Raw genomic sequence first — 21,265 nt, 5'->3', positions numbered from 1 at the left:
TCAGACCTTGGTTTCTTCGCATTTACATACATGAAGATTTTTTGGGGATTTATTTTACTATCCTTGGCCTCCTGCCTTTCATTTTGTATTTTTGCTGATTTTATTACTTTTTTACAGATTTTATTAAGCTCTTTATAATTTACAAAGGCTACAGCTGTGCCCTCAGATTTGTATTATTCAAATGCCCTTTTGTTGTCATATATTGCCCTTTTTACAGAAGGTGTAAGCCATGTGGGGTTCAATTTTAGTTGTTTATACTTGGTACCTATAGGAATAAATGTTGCACTATAATTATACCAAGTAGTACCATTTGTACCATTATTTGACATTAGTTGTTCCCAGTCTATATCCTGAATTGCAGCCCTCATCCTGGGGAAATTGGTCTTCTTAAAATTAAGTGTTTTTGCCCTCCCCGCCTGTGTTTCTTTTTTACAGTAAAGGTAAAATGTAACTATACTGTGTTCACTGTTACCGAGGTTTTCACGAACATTGGCATTCCCAACAAGCTCTGCATTATTAGAAATGACCAGATCCAACAGAGCTTCACCACTAGTCGGGTTTTCTACAAACTGGCCCATAAAATTTTCCTGCAACAGATTGAGGAAATTTCTCCCCTTCGTAGTTGAAGCCGAACCATGACACCAATTAGGACTCATGCACATGACCGTAGTGGTGTGCACGGGCCATGACTTGCTGCTTGGACGGCCGTGGAGTGCCACACGCGGCCGCCCGCAAATCACGGGCTGTGCACTTTGCCGTGTGCATTAATTTCAACGAGCCTGGACAGCAAAATGCCGCCGTAATAAGACATGTCCTATCTTTTTGTGGTCCAGGCTCCCGGGCCATTCAACCTCCTCAAAATCTTCACCCACTATTGTCTCTTTCACAATCGCCTTCATACCACTTCCCACATACAGACATACATTACCGCCTTTCCTATTTGCACTGTCTTTCCGAAACAGTGTAAGAGTCTGTAGATTTAAATCCGAGTCATGTAAAGAGGCTAGCCATGTTTCAACAACACCAACTATATCTATATGTTCCTTCAGTACCAAGCCCTCGAGCTCTCCCCAGTTTGCTTGCTAGACTTCTAGCATTTATGAACATACACTTTAACTTGCATTTTAAATTGCCATGTTTGGTTTAAGAAATGTGATTATTTTACATTATTTGGGCATTTTTATTTTCATTGCTGTTTTGTAACAAAGGATCTCCTTATCCTGTTGCCTAGTCCTCTCCCCACAGTCTATTTCTACCCCCACAAATATAGTCTGACCCCTCTCTAACCTAAATACCCCTTTATTATCTACATTGACCTCCCTCCTTAGTCCTAGTTTAAATACTCTGCCACCCCAGCTAGTATTCTTTCCCCTAGCACAGCGGACCCCCTTCCATTTAGATACAAATCATCTGCAGAATACAGTTTGTACCCCAATGAAAAGTCAGCCCAGTGCTCTAGGAACTCAAAACCTTTCTCCTCTACACCAATACTTAAGCCAGGCATTTAACTCCCTGAGCTTCCGCTGTCTTTCCTGTGATGCGCATGGCACAGGCAGTATTCCTGAGAATACAACCTTGGAGGTCCTTCCCTTCACCTTGTAGCCTTGTTCTTTAAAATTATTCTTAAGGCTCCTCAAGCAGCCATTTATTCTGTCATTGGTTCCCACATGGACCACGACAGCTGGATTATCACCAGCCCCTCCCAGTAATTTATCCACCCGTTCCACCACATGTCGAACCCTGGCCGAACCCAGGGAGACAGCAAACTATTCAGTTGAGGCGATCTTTGCGACAAATTATTCTTACCGTCTAACTGATTATACAGGGTGGGCCATTTATATGGATACACCTTAATAAAATGGGAATGGTTGGTGATGTTAACTTCCTGTTTGTGGCACATTAGTATATGGGAGGGGGGAAACTTTTCAAGCTGGGTGTTGACCATGGTGGCCATTTTGAAGTCGGCCATTTTGTATCCAACTTTAGTTTTTTCAATGGGAAGAGGGTCATGTGACACATCAAACTTATCGAGAATTTCACAAGAAAAACAATGGTGTGCTTGGTTTTAACGTTACTTTATTCTTTCATGAGTTATTTACAAGTTTCTGACCACTTATAAAATGTGTTCAAAGTGCTGCCCATTGTGTTGGATTGTCAATGCAACCCTCTTCTCCCACTCTTCACACACTGATAGCAACACTGCAGAAGAAATGCTAGCACAGGCTTCCAGTATCCGTAGTTTCAGTTGCTGCACATCTCGTATCTTCAAAGCATAGACAATCAATGGAAACCTCAAGGCCACGGGATATCTGAAATTGCTACATGATGATGTGTTTCCCTCTTTATGCACTGAAGCTGGCACGTTCCCTGAGTTTTTCCAGCAAGATGGTGCACCACCACATTATGGGTGTCAGGTCCGAGCATTCCTAGATGAACAGTTTCCTGGAAAGTGGATTGGTCGTCGCGGGCCAGTTGAATGGCCCCCTAGGTCTCCCGATCTGACCCCCTTAGACTTTTATCTTTGGGGTCATCTGAAGGCAATTGTCTATGCTGTGAAGATACGAGATGTGCAGCAACTGAAACTACGGATACTGATATGGATATGCACATAGTGTTAAGGGCAGTAGAGGGCCCCCCCTCCAGGCGCCTGTGCAGCCGAACCGGCTGCACCGGAGATATGTCCGTCCCTGTATATACATATTCTTTACAGTACATCATGTGATTAAAAGATTGGTATGGGAGTTACGGAAACAGCGTAGCTCAGCGAGCTTTGCTGCTTTCGTAACTCCTGACCATCTAACCAGGAAGTGTCCGGAAAGCAGTGGGAGCCAAGAAAGGCAGAACAGGGTTTAGGGGGCCCTGTTTTAGAGATAGGTGCGGGTCCCAGAGGTCAGAACCGCATCTATCGGACATTTTTGGCATATCCTGTGGCCTCCTAAAGCACTGTTTGTTGTGCCACCCCCACTACACTACCACAAATACACAAATTTTATTATTGCTCTACTACTCTGGTTATAGTATTTTGCTGCTATAGTATTATTCGTTATTAGAATTGCAAGTATTTCTTTAAAAAAAAAAACTTTTCATCGTTTCAGCACTTTTGCATTCCTATAGGTGAAGTATCGGAAGTTAGTACTTCTTGATAAGTAAAAGTGCAATGAGCAAGATAAAGTCATTATAAAAAAGTTAGTTACATGAATGCTTTGTGTTATACTCAGTTGTTAAATACGGAAATTATTTCCATTATTTATGTTTGTTACTTGTGTTCTAAACTAGTAATAAAATGTGCAATAAAGATTTGTATAGTTTTATATGCGGGCAACGTGGTTAGGTTATGGGGAGCCCAGGCACGTTCTTTGCACAGGGGCCATCTGCTGTCTGCGTCTGCCTCTTTACATATAAATACTAGACCTTCTCAATGAATTAGAATATCATCAAAGAGTTAATTTATTTCAGTAATTTAAGGCAAAAAGTGAAATTAAGTATGAAGTGCTTTAATATTTCCTGCTAGACGGCTGCGTTGACTCTGGACTTGATATAACGCAGTGGACCAACACCAGCAGATGACATGTCTCCCCAAATCATCACTAACTGTGGAAACTTCACACTGGAACGCAAGACACTTGGATTGATGCCTCTCCACTCTTCCTCCAGAATCTGGGACCTTGATTTCCAAATGAAATGCAAAATTTACTTTTATCAGAAAACAGTACTTTGGACCACTGAGCAACAGTGTTGGTCCACTGTGTTATATCAAGTCCAGAGTCCACGCAGCCGTCTAACAGGAAATTTGACAGCATTTCATGTTACCCTCTACTGACAAGCTTTATGGAGATGCTGATTTCATTTTCCAGCAGGACTTGGCACCTGCCCACACTGCCAAAAGTACCAATACCTGGTTTAATAACCACAGTATCACTGCGCTTGATTGGCCAGCAAACTCGCCTGACCTAAACCCCATAAAGAAGGTAATAGGTAATGTCAAGAGGAAGATGAGAGACACCAGACCAAACAATGCAGACGAGCTGAAGGCCGCTATCAAAGCAACCTGGGATTCCATAACACCTCAGCAGTGCCACAGGCTGATCGCCCCCATGCCATGCCGCATTGATGCAGTAATTAATGCAAAAGAAGCCCCGACCAAGTATTGAGTGCATATACTGGACATACTTTTCAGTAGGCCTACATTTCGGTATTAAAAACTAATTTTGAAATTGGGCTTATTTAATATTCTAATTTTCTGAGAGACTAAATTTTGGGTTTTCATTAACTGTTAGACATAATCATCAACATTAAAAGAAAAAAATGCTGGAAATAGATCACTCTGTGTGTAATGAATCTATAAAATATATGAGTTTCACTTTTTGAATTGAATTACTGAAATAAATTAACTTTTTGATGATATTCTAATTCATTGAGAAGGACTTGTATGTAAGGAGTACAGCATTTTTTTAAAGGCTGCATTATATTCCACGGATTGTATTTTCTTAATGTCTCTTGGTAGGGAAAATAATTAATGTTTGTTAAATGTCTTATGATGAAATGTTCCAGGTATGATAAACTGATATGGCGCATTAGTTTATATATACGGCGCACATCGGGTGTGGGAATATGGAGCGGACTCTGATTGGGCTCCATAGGACGAGTGTGTCGGCTGCGTGTTACAGCCGATACTTCCGAGTAACGAGCGGGATCCCGCTCGAGCGCGAGCCTGCTAGTTTAACCCGTTAAATGCTGCGGTTAATAGCAACAGTGGCATTTGAATCACTGAAAACAGGGGGGCGACCCCCTGTAATGTTGCAACGGCTCCCTAAGGGCGAGTTCGGAAGGTTCCGTTGGTTGACATGTCAGCCTGGGGTCCACCATCTCTGTACTCTTATGAATCGCGATATACGATATACGATATACGCAATACATTAGTATTGCAGGATAATGTGCAAGCAATCCAACGATTGCTGGTTCAAGTCCCCTAGGGGTACTAGTAAAAAACAGTGAAATTATTTTTATTTTTTTTTAAAAAAAAACCTTTTTCCATTTTAACATAACTGGTATTGACGCATCCGTAAAAGTCGGAATTATTACAAAATATCATTATTTAGTCCGCACGGTGAACGCCGTAAAATATAAAAAATTAAAACGTCAGAATGACTGTTTTGTGGTCACTTAATATCCCACAAAAAATGCAATAAAAAGTGATCAAAAAGCCTCATGTACCCCAAAATGGTACCAATATAAACTACAGCTCGCCCTGAAAAAAATAAGCCCTCTTACCTCTAAATCGATGGATAAATAAAAAAGTTATGGCTCTCAGAATATGGTGACAAAGCTAAAATTTTATTTTTAACAATCAGTTTTTTCCTTGTAAAAGTAGTAAACATAAAAAAAAACTATATAAATTTGGTATCGCTGTAATCGTATTGACCCGCAGAATAAAGTTAACATGCCGTTTTTACCACATGGTGTACAGTGTAAAAAAATAAAATATTGAGGAATTGCTGTTTTTTTCCTATTCCACCCCACAAATATTTTTTTTCCAGTTTCCATTTCCACTACATTATATGGTACAACAAATTGTGCAGTGACAATCTACAACACATCCCGCAAAAATCAGCCCTTATACGGAAATATTGATGGAAAAATAAAAAAGTTACGACTTTTGGAAGGTGGGGAGGTAAAAACAAAAGTGAAAATTAGAAAAATTGTTGCGGCGGGAAGGGGTTAACACAATATGGTTAATACTCATACAGTACTACACTTTCTATTACCATAATGTTCTTCAATGCACAGAATATATTACCTCATTTTAAGTTCATTCCCATCATAGAACCACAATGTGGTACTCAGTAATCAAAAGCTTTTTGGGGTCAGCTCTGTTAACCCCTTGCGTACCTTTGACGTAATAATACGTCGCTGGCCGCTTATTCCAGCGTACCTACGACGTACTATTACGGCGCAGGAATAAACTGTCACTATGTGAAATCACATAGTGACAGAACAGCGGCGGCAGCTGTCATTGACAGCTAACCGTCTCTGCTACCGGCCTGGGGACCAATTAGCAGTCCCCAATGCCGGCGATTGCTGTGATTGGTCAGTCTCTGAAGACTGACCAATCACAGCCGTCTGTGACGTCGTCTGCAGGAGAAAGCTCCTGTCACTTTCTCTGATCTCCTCACTTCTGTGAGATACGTGAGGAGATCAGAGAAAGCGGTGTAAAAAAAACAAAACACTTTCTATTAACCCCTTCCCGAAAATGGGCGTATAGTAACGCCCTGAGGATGAAGCGTGCACAGGAGCTGTGCTCGCTCCATCTTCATCGGATGTCGGCTGTAATATACAGCCGACATCCCACTGCAACTACAGCGATCACTGTCCTCTCCGATCGCTGTAGTTTAACCCCTTAAATGCCGCTGTCAATAGCGACAGCGGCATTTAAGTGATTGATACAGAGGGAGGGGGCTCCCTCTGCACCCCATTGCCCCCCCCCCCCCGCGAAAAATTGCGGGGTTCTGATGGTTGCAATGGCAACCAGGAAGCCTAGCAACGGCTTCCTGGTTGCCAGGTACGGGAGCCTATTAGGTCCTGCCCAAGGCAGGACGTAATAGGCTCAACTGTCAGTTGTAAAGTGACAGTTACAATACACTGCACTACATCAGTACATACAGAAGTAGTGCAGTGTATTGTACAGGGGATCAGAAGATCAGATCTTCCAGTCCCCTAGTATGTGTAAAATAAAAAGTGAAAAAAAAGTAAAAAAAAAAGTTTTAGATAAATAAATAAATACAAGTTTTACGTAATAAAAACAATAATCGCCCTGTTTCCCTGATCAAGCCCTTTATAATTAGAAAAAAAATGAAAAAAAAGACAAAAACTAGACATAATAGGTATCGCCGCGTTCGTATCGGCCTGACCTAAAAAAATATCATATTATTTATCCCGCACGGTGAACACCGTAAAAAAAAATACCATAAAAAACTGGCAGAATTTCCTTTTTTGGTCACGTTGTTTCCAAAAAAATGGAATAAAAAGTGATCAAAAAGTTGCGCGTAGCCAAACATGGTACCAATAAAAACTACAGTGTGTCACGCAAAAAATGTATGTACTCCGCACAGATTACATATGCCCCCACATTATAAACTGAAACACCAGTAAAACACTAAACAAAACTACTACCAAGCAAAATCTGCGCTCCAAAAGCCAAATGGCGCTCCTTCTGGGCCTGGCAGTGTGCCCAAACAGCGGTTTATGACCACATATGGGGTATTACCGTACTCTGGAGAACCGCTTAACAATTTATGGGGCGTATGTCTCCAGTGGTACAAGCTGGGCCCAACGCATTGGGCACTGAAATAGCATATATGTGGAAAATGTCAATTTTCAATCTGCAACATCCACTGTGCACTAATTTCTGCAAAACCTTTGGGGGTCAAAATGCTCACTACACTTCTAGATGAGTTCCTTGAGGGGTGTAGTTTCCTAAATGGGGTCACTTCTTGGGAGTTTTCACTGTACTCGTACCTCAGCGCAATGCAACATGGCGTCAAAAACAAATTTTGTAAAATCTCCACTCCAAAAACGAAATTGCACTTTTTTACGTTTAGACCCTTGCCGTATGTCCAAATAGCCGTTTACAACCACATATGGGGTATTTCCGTAATCAGGAGAAATTGTGTAACACATTTTGGGGTGTCTTTTCTCCTGTATTCCTTGTGGAAATGAAAAATTCTGAGCTAAAGCTACAGGTTATTGGAAAAAAAAAATGTTTTCATTTTCACGGACCAATTCTAATAAAATCTATAAAACACCTGAGGGCTCAAAATGCTCACTACACCTCTAATTTAATTCTTTCAGGGGTATTGTCTCCAAATTGGGATCACATCTGGGGAATTTCTACTGTACTGGTACTTCAGGGACTCTGCAAATGCGACATGGCCCCCAGAAACCAATTCAGCAAAATCTGAGCTGCAAAATCCAAATGGTGCTCCGTCCCTTCTGAGCCCTGCCATGGGTCCAAACAGCAGTTTATTACCACATAATGGGGTATTTCCATAATCAGAAGAAATTGCTTTACAAATGTTGAGGTGCTTTTTCTCCTTTATTCCTTATAAAAATTAGAAAATTCTGTGTTTTTTCCAAAAAAAAGTCTCTTTTCATCTTCACAGACTAATTCCAATAAATTCAGCAAAAAACCTGTGGGGTCAAAATGATAACTATACCACTAGAAAAATTCCTTGAGGGGTATAGTTTCCAAAATGGGGTCACTTTTGGGGGGATTCCACTGTTTAGGTCCCTCCAGGGCGTTGCAAACGTGACACGGCACTGAAAACCATTCCAGTAAAATAAGAGCTCCAAAATCCAAATGGCGCTCCTTCCCTTCTGAGCCCTGCTGTGGGTCCAAACAGCAGTTTATTACCACATATGGGGTATTTCCGTAATCGCGAGAAATTGCTTTACAAATGTTGGGGTGCTTTCTCTCCTTTATTTCTTGCAAAAATTAGAAATTTTTACGTTTTTCCAGAAAAAAAGTAGATTTTCATTTTCACAGACTAACTCCAGAAAATATAGCAAAATACCTGTGGGGTCAAAATGCTAACTATACCCCTAGATAAATTCCCTGAGGGGTGTAGTTTAAAAAATGGGGGTCACTTTTGGGGGTTTCCACTGTTTTGGCACCACAAGACCTCTTCAAACCTGACATGGTGCCTAAAATATATTCTGAAAAAAGGAGGCCCCAAAATCCAAGAGGTGCTCCTTTGCTTCTGAGGCCTGTGTTTCAGTCCATTATCACACTAGGGCCACATGTCGGATATTTCTAAAAACTGCAGAATCTGGGCAATAAATATTGAGTTGCGTTTCTCAGGTAAAACCTTCTGTGGTACAGAAGAAAATGTATTACATATGAATTTTGTAAAAAAAAATGAAATTTGAAAATTTCAGCTCTACTTTCCTTCAATTCCTGTAAAACGCCTAAAGAGTTGAAACACTTTCTGAATGCTGTTTTGGATACTTTGAGGGGTGCAGTTTTCAAAATGGGGTGTTTTATGGGGGTTTCTAATATATAGGGCACTCAAAACCACTTCAGAACTGAACTCGTCCCTGAAAAAATCGCTTTTTGAAATTTTCTTAAAAATATGAGAAATTGCTGCTAAAGTTCTAAGCCTTGTGAGGTCATAGAAAAATAAAAGGATGTTCAAAAAACGATGCAAACATAAAGTAGACATATGGGAGATGTTAATTGGTAACTATTTTGTGTGGTATTACCATCTGTTTTACAAGCAGATACATTTAAAATGGGAAAAATCATAATTTCTTCATATTTTCGCTAAATGTTGGTGTTTTTCACAAATAAGCAATGAATTTATCGACCAAATTTTTGCACTAAACTAAAGTACAATATGTCACGAGAAAACAATCTCAGAATCAATTGGATAGGTAAAAGCATTCCGGAGTTATTACCACATAAAGTGATACATGTCAGATTTGAAAAAATGGGTCTGGTCCTCAAGGCCAAAATGAGCTGGGTACTCAAGGGGTTAAGGCATTATTATTGAAAAAGTCCAATGCTGATGCTCTTGAAGAGTACTTCATAACCCATTAAAGTCAAGAGCGTCATCACAGCAATGTGTGCATATCTAACACATCATCTGCTAATGCCACTGTTCATTCTCCATCTACACGCATATAACTGCGCCTTAGTCTACATTAGACATCTAAATAATAATACAGGTGTAAAGAAATAACAAACAAGATAAATGCTATGTGACAAAGGTGTCAACAAAAACTGAAATACAACTAAGTCATTGAGGTAATTCTTTCCATAGCCTCATTGACCTTGAGTGGATTGGAGCATTTTGGCCTGATGGGCATTTCATAAATATTTTTGTTTTGACTAATCCTTTCCTCATATGCAGTCACTCCAAGTGTAAAATTGCTAAGTGCTGAATTAATTAGCTTCAGCATCTCTCCATGGACCCTTAACGCTGTCTCGTGACTACTAAAAGCAAAGCTGTTCTGTCCATGGCATGTAGAGCTCACGTAAAGCCTCTCATCTATGTACTGTTGAACATGCATACTGCCTTCGCACTAATGCAGAATTTCCAAGAGAAAGGATCTCAAATAGGGTCATAGATAATGAGTCCAGTTGATTAAACAATAAGTATAAATGAGGGTGTTTTTAGAGTTGTTGATTGCACATGGGAAGTACTTTATTGCCACTGATTGCTTTCACATATGCTGTGTTGGTATGCATGATGGATATTTACGGATTGACCTTTCATTTGATATGGTAGCCTTAACTCAATATTTGAAATATAGAAAATGTTACTACTAAATAACCTAATGATCTTTGCATTCTGCATGCTATGTAAGATGTTTTATTATAGGAAGAAAAACCATGTCATTTTCATTAACGGGTAACTAAATGTTCAACAAACTTCTGACATGTCATAGTGACATGTCAGAAGTTTTGATTGGTGGAGGTCCAAGCACTGAGACCCCCGCCGATCACTAAAACATTGCGGTAGAAGTGCTCGTGTGAGCACTCAGCCACTTAATTTCTGTTTGGCTTTTTCCAGAAATCGATGTGGCAGTGTACGTACTCAATAAAAAAAGTCTATGAGCCCGTACTCCACTACATCGGCTTTCCGGAAAAAGCCGAACAGAAACAAAGCGGCTGAGCACTCACACAAGCATTTCTGCTGCTTTGTTTAAGCAATTGGTGGGGGTCTCAGTGCTCGGACCCCCACTAATCAAAACTTCTGACATGTCACTATGACATGTCAGAAGTTTGTTAAACATTTAGTTACCCTTTAATGTTCACTTATTTTGAATTTACTCAGCTCACTAAAGCATCAGTTTACTACTCCCAATAGAAGTCTATGGAGAGTGAGACAGAGGCAGAGAGACACATAGAGACGCTGCTGCAGCTTCCTAGTGAGATTTATGTCTCATTCCAGTACAGGATTCACAGCTACACTGTTCATAACTGATTTGTGATGCCCTCCATGTTGCTGTTGTTTCTGAAGGTGTGTTACCAAGACATTTGGGACCAGGATGTTTTCTTCCCTATGCAGGGACTGGCTGGCAAATCTTAGCCTGGGGGGTAAGGACACAGCACTGTGCCATAATTAGTGGCCCATCCTTAAAGGGAATACGTTTTGAGGCCTTAAAACTGCTCACAGAGTGATATAGAGGAGGAGAAGGAGGGTATTGTAAACATTCAATGTCAATGAATTCCTCCGATACCTCTAAGGTGGGCACCTGATGTGCAAGTGCTCCTGCACTGCATGTTGTTAGAACCGCTACTCTGCTCTGAGCATCGGCTTTAGTGTGATGCTGATTGGCCGCTAGAGACTTTACTTAGAAAGTGGCACTTGCCGGGGTAATCAGACATCAGTTTCTTGGTCATGTAATTTGCATGACCGAGACAAAAGATATGATTACAATGGACTTCCCCTCCCCTTTATCGCGCTTGAGGCCTCCAAACTGCTGACAGATTCCCTTTAACCTGTTTACCTCCGCCTGCTGTATAAAGGAGACAGAGGTAACTAGGATTTAAAATACAGCTGCCATTAAAAGACGATGACTGGTGGTACTGTTTCATGTTGGGATCGCATCTTAGATAAATTATTGCTGTTAGCAACAGGTCGATCATTTTAAAGGGAGGTCCTAAAGTCAAGCAGCATCAGGTTCTTATATACGACACAACACTCAGGGTATGTGCACACGATAGCAGGCATTTACGTCTGAAAAGACAGACTGCTTTCAGGAGAAAACAGCTGCCTTGTTTCAGTCGTAAATGCTCCTCCTCACATTTTGCGAGGCTTCTCTGACAGCCGTAATTTTGAGCTGATCTTCATTGAGTTCAATAAAGAACGGCTCAAATTACGTCTGAAAGAAGTGTCCTGCACTTCTTTTGACGAGGCTGTATTTTTACGCGTCGTCGTTTGACAGCTGTCAAACGACGACGCGTAAATGACAGGTTGTCTGCACAGTACGTCGGCAAACCCATTCAAATGAATGGGCAGATGTTTGCCGACGTATTGTAGCCCTATTTTCAGACGTACAACGAGGCATAATATGCCTCGTTTACGTCTGAAAATAGGTCGTGTGAACCCAGCCTCAATGTTATCAGTGCTGTATTCATAAAACATCCTGACGCTGTACCTTGCATGAGCCGCAGCATACTGAGGGAACCTGAAAGGACCTGGAGGAGAGAAGAGGAGTGGTGAGGTGAGTATAATTTTTTTTTTATATCATTGAATTGTCCGAAAGGGGGTGTTTTGGTGGTAAGTCTAGGGGGGGGGGGGCAAGGTACGGGGCCGGCACGGCCTCTACCGTAATAAACCCCACAGAGTGAGACCTATGTGAACTAAGAGCTGGTGTAGATTTACACTTTAATTTACGCCAGCTTTCTGGTGTAAATTATAATACATTTTTTGGGTCACTGTAACCTTGCCCCTTTTGTAAAGCCACTCCCCTTTTCCCCAAAAGTCACAATGGTGGTGCAAAAAGGCCAAAAGTTGCAATTTGCAATACATATTGCGACTTTTCTGCCCTTTTGCAGCTTTTCTTCTCCAGAAAACTGGCATTAACCGGTTAAGGACTAGGCTGTTTTACAGCTAAATGACCAGAGCAAATTTCACAATTTTGCTATGCGCTTCTTTACATGACTATAACTCAGCAGGTGAATAAAGTTCATCTTTGAATTTTACACTCTTTTTAAAGGACAGATAGGGCTTTGTTTTAGTGGCATTTGTCAGTATATATCATTTTTTTTTTTTTCACTAAAGTGGGCAAAATTGGAAAAAAATGCAAGAATTTAACAATTGCGTCGGTTTATGCTAGCATTTTTCACACACGGTATGAACCACGGCCAAAATTAATCTCCTTTCACATTCTTCCACTTCTCCCGTGCATGGGGATACCAAATATGTGAGCCTTATTCACTGTGCGGGCATGTGCCAGGGCTTGGCATAAAAGGAGGCTTTTTGGCCTTTTCGGTCCAGGAATTTTGCATTTGATTTTAGAGCCGTATACTGTTTTCTGGGGGGCCTAATGCTGCTGAAACATTAGAATCACCCCATAAATGACTTCATTCACACAAGTAGACCCCACAAGGTTTCCTTCAAGGGGTTTATCATATTTTTAGCAAGTCCAGTTTTCTTCTGAAAGTTTCTTGAATAAGATGGAACAAAATAAAATCAGCACTTTTTTAGCAAATGCGTCAGTTTAGGCTAGTATTTTTCACACACGGTATAGACCACGGACAAAATTCATCTCCTTTCACGTTCTTCCACTTCTCCCGTGCATGGGGATACCAAATATGTGTGCCTTATTCACTGTGCGGGCATGTGCCAGGGCTTGGCATAAAAGGAGGCTTTTTGGCCTTTTCGGTCCAGGAATTTTGCATTTGATTTTAGAGCCGCATACTGTTTTCTGGGGGGCCTAATGCTGCTGAAACATTAGAAACACCCCATAAATGACTTCATTCACACAAGTAGACCCCACAAGGTTTCCTTCAAGAGGTTTATCATATTTTTAGCAAGTCCAGTTTTCTTCTGAAAGTTTCTTGAATAAGATGGAACAAAATAAAATCAGCACTTTTTTAGCAAATGCGTCAGTTTAGGCTAGTATTTTTCACACACGGTATAGACCACGGACAAAATTCATCTCCTTTCACGTTCTTCCACTTCTCCCGTGCATGGGGATACCAAATATGTGTGCCTTATTCACTGTGCGGGCATGTGCCAGGGCTTGGCATAAAAGGAGGCTTTTTGGCCTTTTCGGTCCAGGAATTTTGCATTTGATTTTAGAGCCGCATACTGTTTTCTGGGGGGCCTAATGCTGCTGAAACATTAGAAACACCCCATAAATGACTTCATTCACACAAGTAGACCCCACAAGGTTTCCTTCAAGGGGTTTATCATATTTTTAGCAAGTCCAGTTTTCTTCTGAAAGTTTCTTGAATAAGATGGAACAAAATAAAATCAGCACTTTTTTAGCAAATGCGTCAGTTTAGGCTAGTATTTTTCACACACGGTATAGACCACGGACAAAATTCATCTCCTTTCACGTTCTTCCACTTCTCCCGTGCATGGGGATACCAAATATGTGTGCCTTATTCACTGTGCGGGCATGTGCCAGGGCTTGGCATAAAAGGAGGCTTTTTGGCCTTTTCGGTCCAGGAATTTTGCATTTGATTTTAGAGCCGCATACTGTTTTCTGGGGGGCCTAATGCTGCTGAAACATTAGAAACACCCCATAAATGACTTCATTCACACAAGTAGACCCCACAAGGTTTCCTTCAAGGGGTTTATCATATTTTTAGCAAGTCCAGTTTTCTTCTGAAAGTTTCTTGAATAAGATGGAACAAAATAAAATCAGCACTTTTTTAGCAAATGCGTCAGTTTAGGCTAGTATTTTTCACACACGGTATAGACCACGGACAAAATTCATCTCCTTTCACGTTCTTCCACTTCTCCCGTGCATGGGGATACCAAATATGTGTGCCTTATTCGCTGTGCGGGCATGTGCCAGGGCTTGGCATAAAAGGAGGCTTTTTGGTCCAGGAATTCTGCATTTGATTTTAGAGCCGCATACTGTTTTCTGGGGGGCCTAATGCTGCTGAAACATTAGAAACACCCCATAAATGACTTCATTCACACAAGTAGACCCCACAAGGTTTCCTTCAAGGGGTTTATCATATTTTTAGACAGTCCAGTTTTCTTCTGAAAGTTTCTTGAATAAGATGGAACAAAATAAAATTACCTTTTTTTTTTAACAAATGCGTCAGTTTATGCTAGCTTTTTCACACACAAAATGGACCACGGACAAAATTCATCGCATTTCACATTCTTCCACTTCTCCCGTGCATGGGGATACCAAATATGTGTGCTTTATTCACGGGCATGTGCCAGGGCTTGGCATAAAGGGAGGCTTTTTGGCCTTTTCGGTCCAGGAATTCTGCACTTGATTTTATAGCCGCATACTGTTTTCTGGGGGGCCTAATGCTGCTGAAACATTAGAAACACCCCATAAATGACTTCATTCACACAAGTAGACCCCACAAGGTTTCCTTCAAGGGGTTTATCATATTTTTAGCAAGTCCAGTTTTCTTCTGAAAGTTTCTTGAATAAGATGGAACAAAATAAAATCAGCACTTTTTTAGCAAATGCGTCAGTTTAGGCTAGTATTTTTCACACACGGTATAGACCACGGACAAAATTCATCTCCTTTCACGTTCTTCCACTTCTCCCGTGCATGGGGATACCAAATATGTGTGCCTTATTCGCTGTGCGGGCATGTGCCAGGGCTTGGCATAAAAGGAGGCTTTTTGGTCCAGGAATTCTGCATTTGATTTTAGAGCCGCATACTGTTTTCTGGGGGGCCTAATGCTGCTGAAACATTAGAAACACCCCATAAATGACTTCATTCACACAAGTAGACCCCACAAGGTTTCCTTCAAGGGGTTTATCATATTTTTAGACAGTCCAGTTTTCTTCTGAAAGTTTCTTGAATAAGATGGAACAAAATAAAATTACCTTTTTTTTTTAACAAATGCGTCAGTTTATGCTAGCTTTTTCACACACAAAATGGACCACGGACAAAATTCATCGCATTTCACATTCTTCCACTTCTCCCGTGCATGGGGATACCAAATATGTGTGCTTTATTCACGGGCATGTGCCAGGGCTTGGCATAAAGGGAGGCTTTTTGGCCTTTTCGGTCCAGGAATTCTGCACTTGATTTTATAGCCGCATACTGTTTTCTGGGGGCCGTAATGCTGCTGAAACATTAGAAACACCCCATAAATGACTTCATTCACACAAGTAGACCCCACAAGGTTTCCTTCAAGGGGTTTATCATATTTTTAGACAGTCCAGTTTTCTTCTGAAAGTTTCTTGAATAAGATGGATCAAAATAAAATTAGCAATTTTTTAGCAAATGCGTCAGTTTATACCAGCATTTTTCACACACGGCATAGACCACGGTCAAAATTAATCTCCGTTCACATTCTGCCACTTCTCCCGTGCACGGGGATACCAAATATGTGGCCTTATTTATCACATAGAGATGTAGGAGGGCGGAGGATAGAAGAAGATTATTTCACAAATCGCTTTTTTTCAAAGCTGGTTTTACAAAACTCAACAGAGTTTCTATAACACTTCCAAAATATCTGCTCTTGAAGCAGAAATCTCAAAATATTCATCTAGGGGTATAATGGGAATTTATTTTTTGGGGTTTTCTAAAATAAGAAATGTCAGGTTAATGCAAATGGAGCTCTCCAGCAGATGAACTTTAGAAAACATCAAACATGACATCCACCCCCCACCCATTCCCTCCCTCACCCTTGGAGTAAAATCAGGGGAAAAATAAAAACGTAATGTAGGGCAAATATATTTTCAACAAATTAACTAAAATCTAATAATTCAGAACAGTGTGGTATTTTTTAAAACATGGCTCAATGCACAGGCCTGGTTGTGAGGGACATGAGGGACAGAAATATCGGGAATCTTTGCGGTGCCCGTCTTTTCTGCAGACGCGGCACTTTTTCTGGGGGTTGCTTCTGGTTGCTGTTGGGGGAATCCGACTGATGAAGTGTCTTTCAGTCAGTCGCGTGACATCCTCAGACTGGGGGCATTCTCGGGTGTCCTGAACATCAAAAATGAGGCCTTCAATAATTTTTTCCTGGAAATCCAGGTATGTGTCTCTGCCTCTGTTTTTTTTATAGAGCACAAATGAGTTGTGGATGGCCACCTGTAACAAATAAATGGCCACTTTTTTGTACCAGGTTTTAGTTTTGCGTTTTACTAAATAGGGCTGTAAAACCTGGTCGCTTAAATCCACCCCCCCCATGTACTTGTTATATTCGGACACGCTCACTGGTTTGTGCTTGTCCGATGTTGCCCCTCTTTCCCTCACTGCCACTGTTCCTGCGGTATGAATCGTGCTTAGTACATACACATCTTTGCGATCCCTGAACTTGACCGCCAGCAATTCTTCAGATGCATAAGCACAGGAGTCCCCCTTTACCATGCGCTTCCCCACTAATTGCTGTGGAAAACCAATTCGGTTTTTGCGCATGGTACCACATGCCCCAGTCCTTGCAGCATGCAAATGCCTAAACAGGGGCACACTAGAATAAAAATTATCACAGTACAGGTGGTACCCTTTGTGAAGCAGAGGCTGCATTATCTCCCACACAATCTTACTGCTGGTGGAAAGATCAGGGGGGCATCCAGGAACATTTATTGTGCGGTCCCGCCCTTCATAAATCCTGAAGGCGGTGGTATATCCTGACCCGCTTTCACACAATTTGTAGAGCTTAACGCCATATCTTGCCCTTTTGGAAGGTAGATATTGGCGAAAGCTAAGTCTGCCATGAAAGTTGAGGAGGGATTCGTCCACACTTACATTCTGCTCAGGGGTGTAGAGTTGCAGAAATAAATTATTCAGGGAATTTATTAGCGGTCTTATTTTGAACAACCGATCCCGGTTTGCATCGGTACTTGGGGGGGCCTGTGCGTTGTCATTGAAGTGGAGGAACCTCATTATTGTCTCATAACGAGACCTGGGCATTACTGCAGAATATACTGGGGTGGCTTGGGCGGGTCTTGTTGACCAGTAAGACCTAATGGAGGGCTTTTTGACAATACCCATATTTAGGGTGAGCCCCAAAAAATGTTTTAATTCCTGCAAATTGGTGGGCGTCCAATCTCTGGCATGGGTGGATGAAGGTTTCTGCCTTATATATTGCGTGGCTTATAAATTTGTTTCGTGGACAATCTGATTTAGGATGTCGTCCGTTATAAATAAATGGAAGTAATCCATTTGGACAAAATTTGTATTGTCCACGGTTATGCCAGGAGTGGCCGTAAATCCGTGGATTCTAGGCCCAAAAGATGGGGCAGGTGCCCATACAAGAGCCTGGACTGGAGGGACCAGGCTGTCCCGTGCTACAGCGCTACTTGGCCCTGCGCTTTCATGTTCTGCAGTTTCGACTGCATCAGGGACAACGTCCCCTGAAGATGAACCTGAAGTGACGCTGTCATCGTCACTACCTAAAACAGGTTCCATCTCGGACGCCATCTCTGATGCGGTCTCCGACTCAGACCACAGCATGGCGTATGCCTCCTCGGCGCTAAACAACTTCCTCGCCATAACGTAACTAACACTAACACTAACTAAACAAATTTTTTTTTTTTTTTTTTTTTTTTATAAAACACACAAACTAACTGCTATATATATCTACACTACCGCTAACAAAAAAATAAACCGCTATTGCTATATATATTATATATATGTGGATATATATATAATTATATACTCCCTACCTGCCTATTCTAATAGAATAAAAGAAAGAAAGGTAGATAGATAGAAAAAAAGATAGATGGATAGATAGATTGTATAGATAGATAGAAATCTATCTATACAGAGAATGTTTTAGTGTAACTGTATTTTTTTTCACTGTATTCTTCTGGCAGCAATTCTCTCGAGTCTCTTCTTCTCCTCAAACTGAAACAATGTTTGAGGAGAAGAAAAGAGGCAGGAGATTTACTGCCAGAAAAGACAAAATAAAACAAATGTGGTCGCTGTGATAGGTTTTCACAGCGACCACATGATCAGGGACCATCAGATTGGTCCCTGATACTCTGCCCAGTGCCCAGAGCTGTTGGTAACAGCGAGGGCACAGGGCTGTGTGCACGCGATCGCGTGCACACTGTTTTCTATGCAGAAATGCATGTGATCGCTGTGATTGGTTGTCACAGCGATCACATGTTCAGGGGCCAAAAGATTGACCCCTGACATTCTGCCCAGTGCCCATGGCTGTTAGTAACAGCCAGGGCACAGAGCTGTGTGCACGCGATCGCGCGTGCACTGTCTCTGAAGTGCGGCCGTATATATACTATACGCCGGACTTTAGAGACCCTGACTGCTGGCCGTATATTTACGGCCAGCGGTCGGGAAGCTGTTAAAAGATTAATAAATTCCCCCCTTAGTGTCCCTCCAAGTTTCATTCTCCTACCCGTTCTGACTTTGGACATGAAAAGACACTAGTGCATGTTGGGCGGTACAGTTACAACTGTATGACACATGGAGAGTAACGTCCATGGGTCCTATTAATTAATAAGAATAGGACCCGTGCACGAAACTCTTGGTTGCCTCAGAAATTGTACCACGCAGAATGCACAAGTGTCTCTCCACGTCCAATGTCAGAACGGCAGGAGATCAGAATTGGAGGGACACTTTAATGTTTTGCTTATGTCAAGTTAGTCACACATTTAAACCCTTTTTATTCTGAGCCCTTATTAACTTAATTCCAGAGTATTACTCCCCTTCATTCTCCCTCTTCTAACAATTTCTACTGCACTCTCTCTTACCTGAGTCTTACCTCAATCTTGCACCATCCTCTCAACTTCTGTCATGTGCGTGGCTTACCACATGATTTTAAATGCAATAAAGTAGTGGAAGTTTAAAACCGCTCACAGTTTTTTCTCGTACCTGGATTTTAAAGAGAGTCACTTACAGCCCCAGTAAAAGCAGTCTGCTGTGCAGGGTCAAGCGCTTCTACTCCACACAAGAAGGGGAGATTTTAAAGTGAGTAGGCCATTTAGCGTCTCTCTCAGCATGCTTACAATTGGAAGAAGCAGGTCCAGAACTACTATACACCAGATTTGAGTTTCAGCTGGGGAGCTGCAGCTGCATCTTATCTCTTTTACTGATGGAAGGCTGACTTGCAAGGTACTTCACGTTCCCAGCCCGCCCCTTTCCCTATGTCTGCAATGTATGGCAGACATGATAGCAGTTAGGCTCCAATTAGACATATAGCCTGCATAGGAGAAAATGATGACAGAAAACAGCTTAAATGATAGTTTCTTGTTCTCCCAATGTATCCAGGTATTAGTGATATAACTGGTTTATTTAATGCATTTGGCAAAACCAGTTTATTAGATGTCCATACAGTAATCGGATATAGAAAAAAACGAAATCTCTAGCTCGAAAATCAGCATTGTTGTTAAACGGATTGTCTGATAGTCGAAAAAAGGGTATTTTTTTCCCCTCTAAAATAGTACCACTCCTTGGACTTTGTCTGGTATTGCAGAACAGACCCTTCCACTTTAATAGGGTTGAACTGCAATACCAGAACTGACCCATGGACAAGAGTGACGCTGGATCTGGAAATAAAACAGACTTTTTTTCTCTTCTTAGACAACTTTAGCCCTGAGGATGCAGGAAATTTTTAAGTTTTACATCGCTGAGTTCCGACAGCGATATCATTTTTCCATTTGCATACATATATAAGGGCTTATTTTTTGTGAGGTGAGTTATATTATTTAAATGCATGATTTTGGAGTACATATATTTTAGTGTTTAACCTTTAAAAATATTTTGTAGGGTTAATGCAAAAAAAAAAAAAAACTATTTCACCATCATTTTTTGCATTTTCTACTTTGTTTACCGTCCAATATAAATAGTGTGTTAATATTTATATGGATACTAATTATGTATATTTTTTTTATGTCAGATTAATAAATGCTATTTGTCTTTATTTATAAGTCTTTTTTTTAAACTAGTTTATTAAGCTTTATTTAACTTTTTTGTCTAATTAGGGAATGTTTACTGATTAATTTCATAATTTAATAATGCCTTGGAATACCTCTGATAGGCAGTTACTTATGGCAGTCATGGGGCCTCTCTTAGGTCCAAGATTGCGCCCATGGGTTATCATGGCAGCCGGGGACCTAACAAAGGCACCTAGTAACTACTAATTAGGTCATATTAGAGACATGGCCTGATAGTTTGCCTGTCAGTGATACACTAAGAGCCAATAATTCTATGGAATACTGAGTATTCCAAAGCATTATACAAACAATTAAAGAATCGCTGCTTCAAGTCCCCTAGTGGGACAAAAGGAAAAGTAAAATGAAGTTTAATAAAAATTAAAAAGTACTCCCCAAAAAAAAAAAAAAAGAATCCCTTTTTCATTAAAAAAATATTTGATTTCTTTGAAAATGGGTCACTGTAAAAAAACAAAACTATATATTAGGCACTGCCACAATCGTACAACAAACATGAACGGAAATGCTGGCTTTTTTTTTTGCTTTCGCCCCTCAATTATTTAAGAAAATATCTAATTGATAAATTATGTTAACCCCAAAATGGTACTGATAAAAACTACAACTCATTCCATCAAAAACAAGCCCTCATATGACTATATCGACTGAAAATGAAAAAAAAAGTTATGTGAGGATGAAAAAATTAAGAT

This window comes from Rhinoderma darwinii, chromosome 4, assembly GCF_050947455.1.
Source record: "Rhinoderma darwinii isolate aRhiDar2 chromosome 4, aRhiDar2.hap1, whole genome shotgun sequence".
NCBI classification, from domain to species: domain Eukaryota; kingdom Metazoa; phylum Chordata; class Amphibia; order Anura; family Rhinodermatidae; genus Rhinoderma; species Rhinoderma darwinii.
This window is presented reverse-complemented; position numbering follows the sequence as displayed.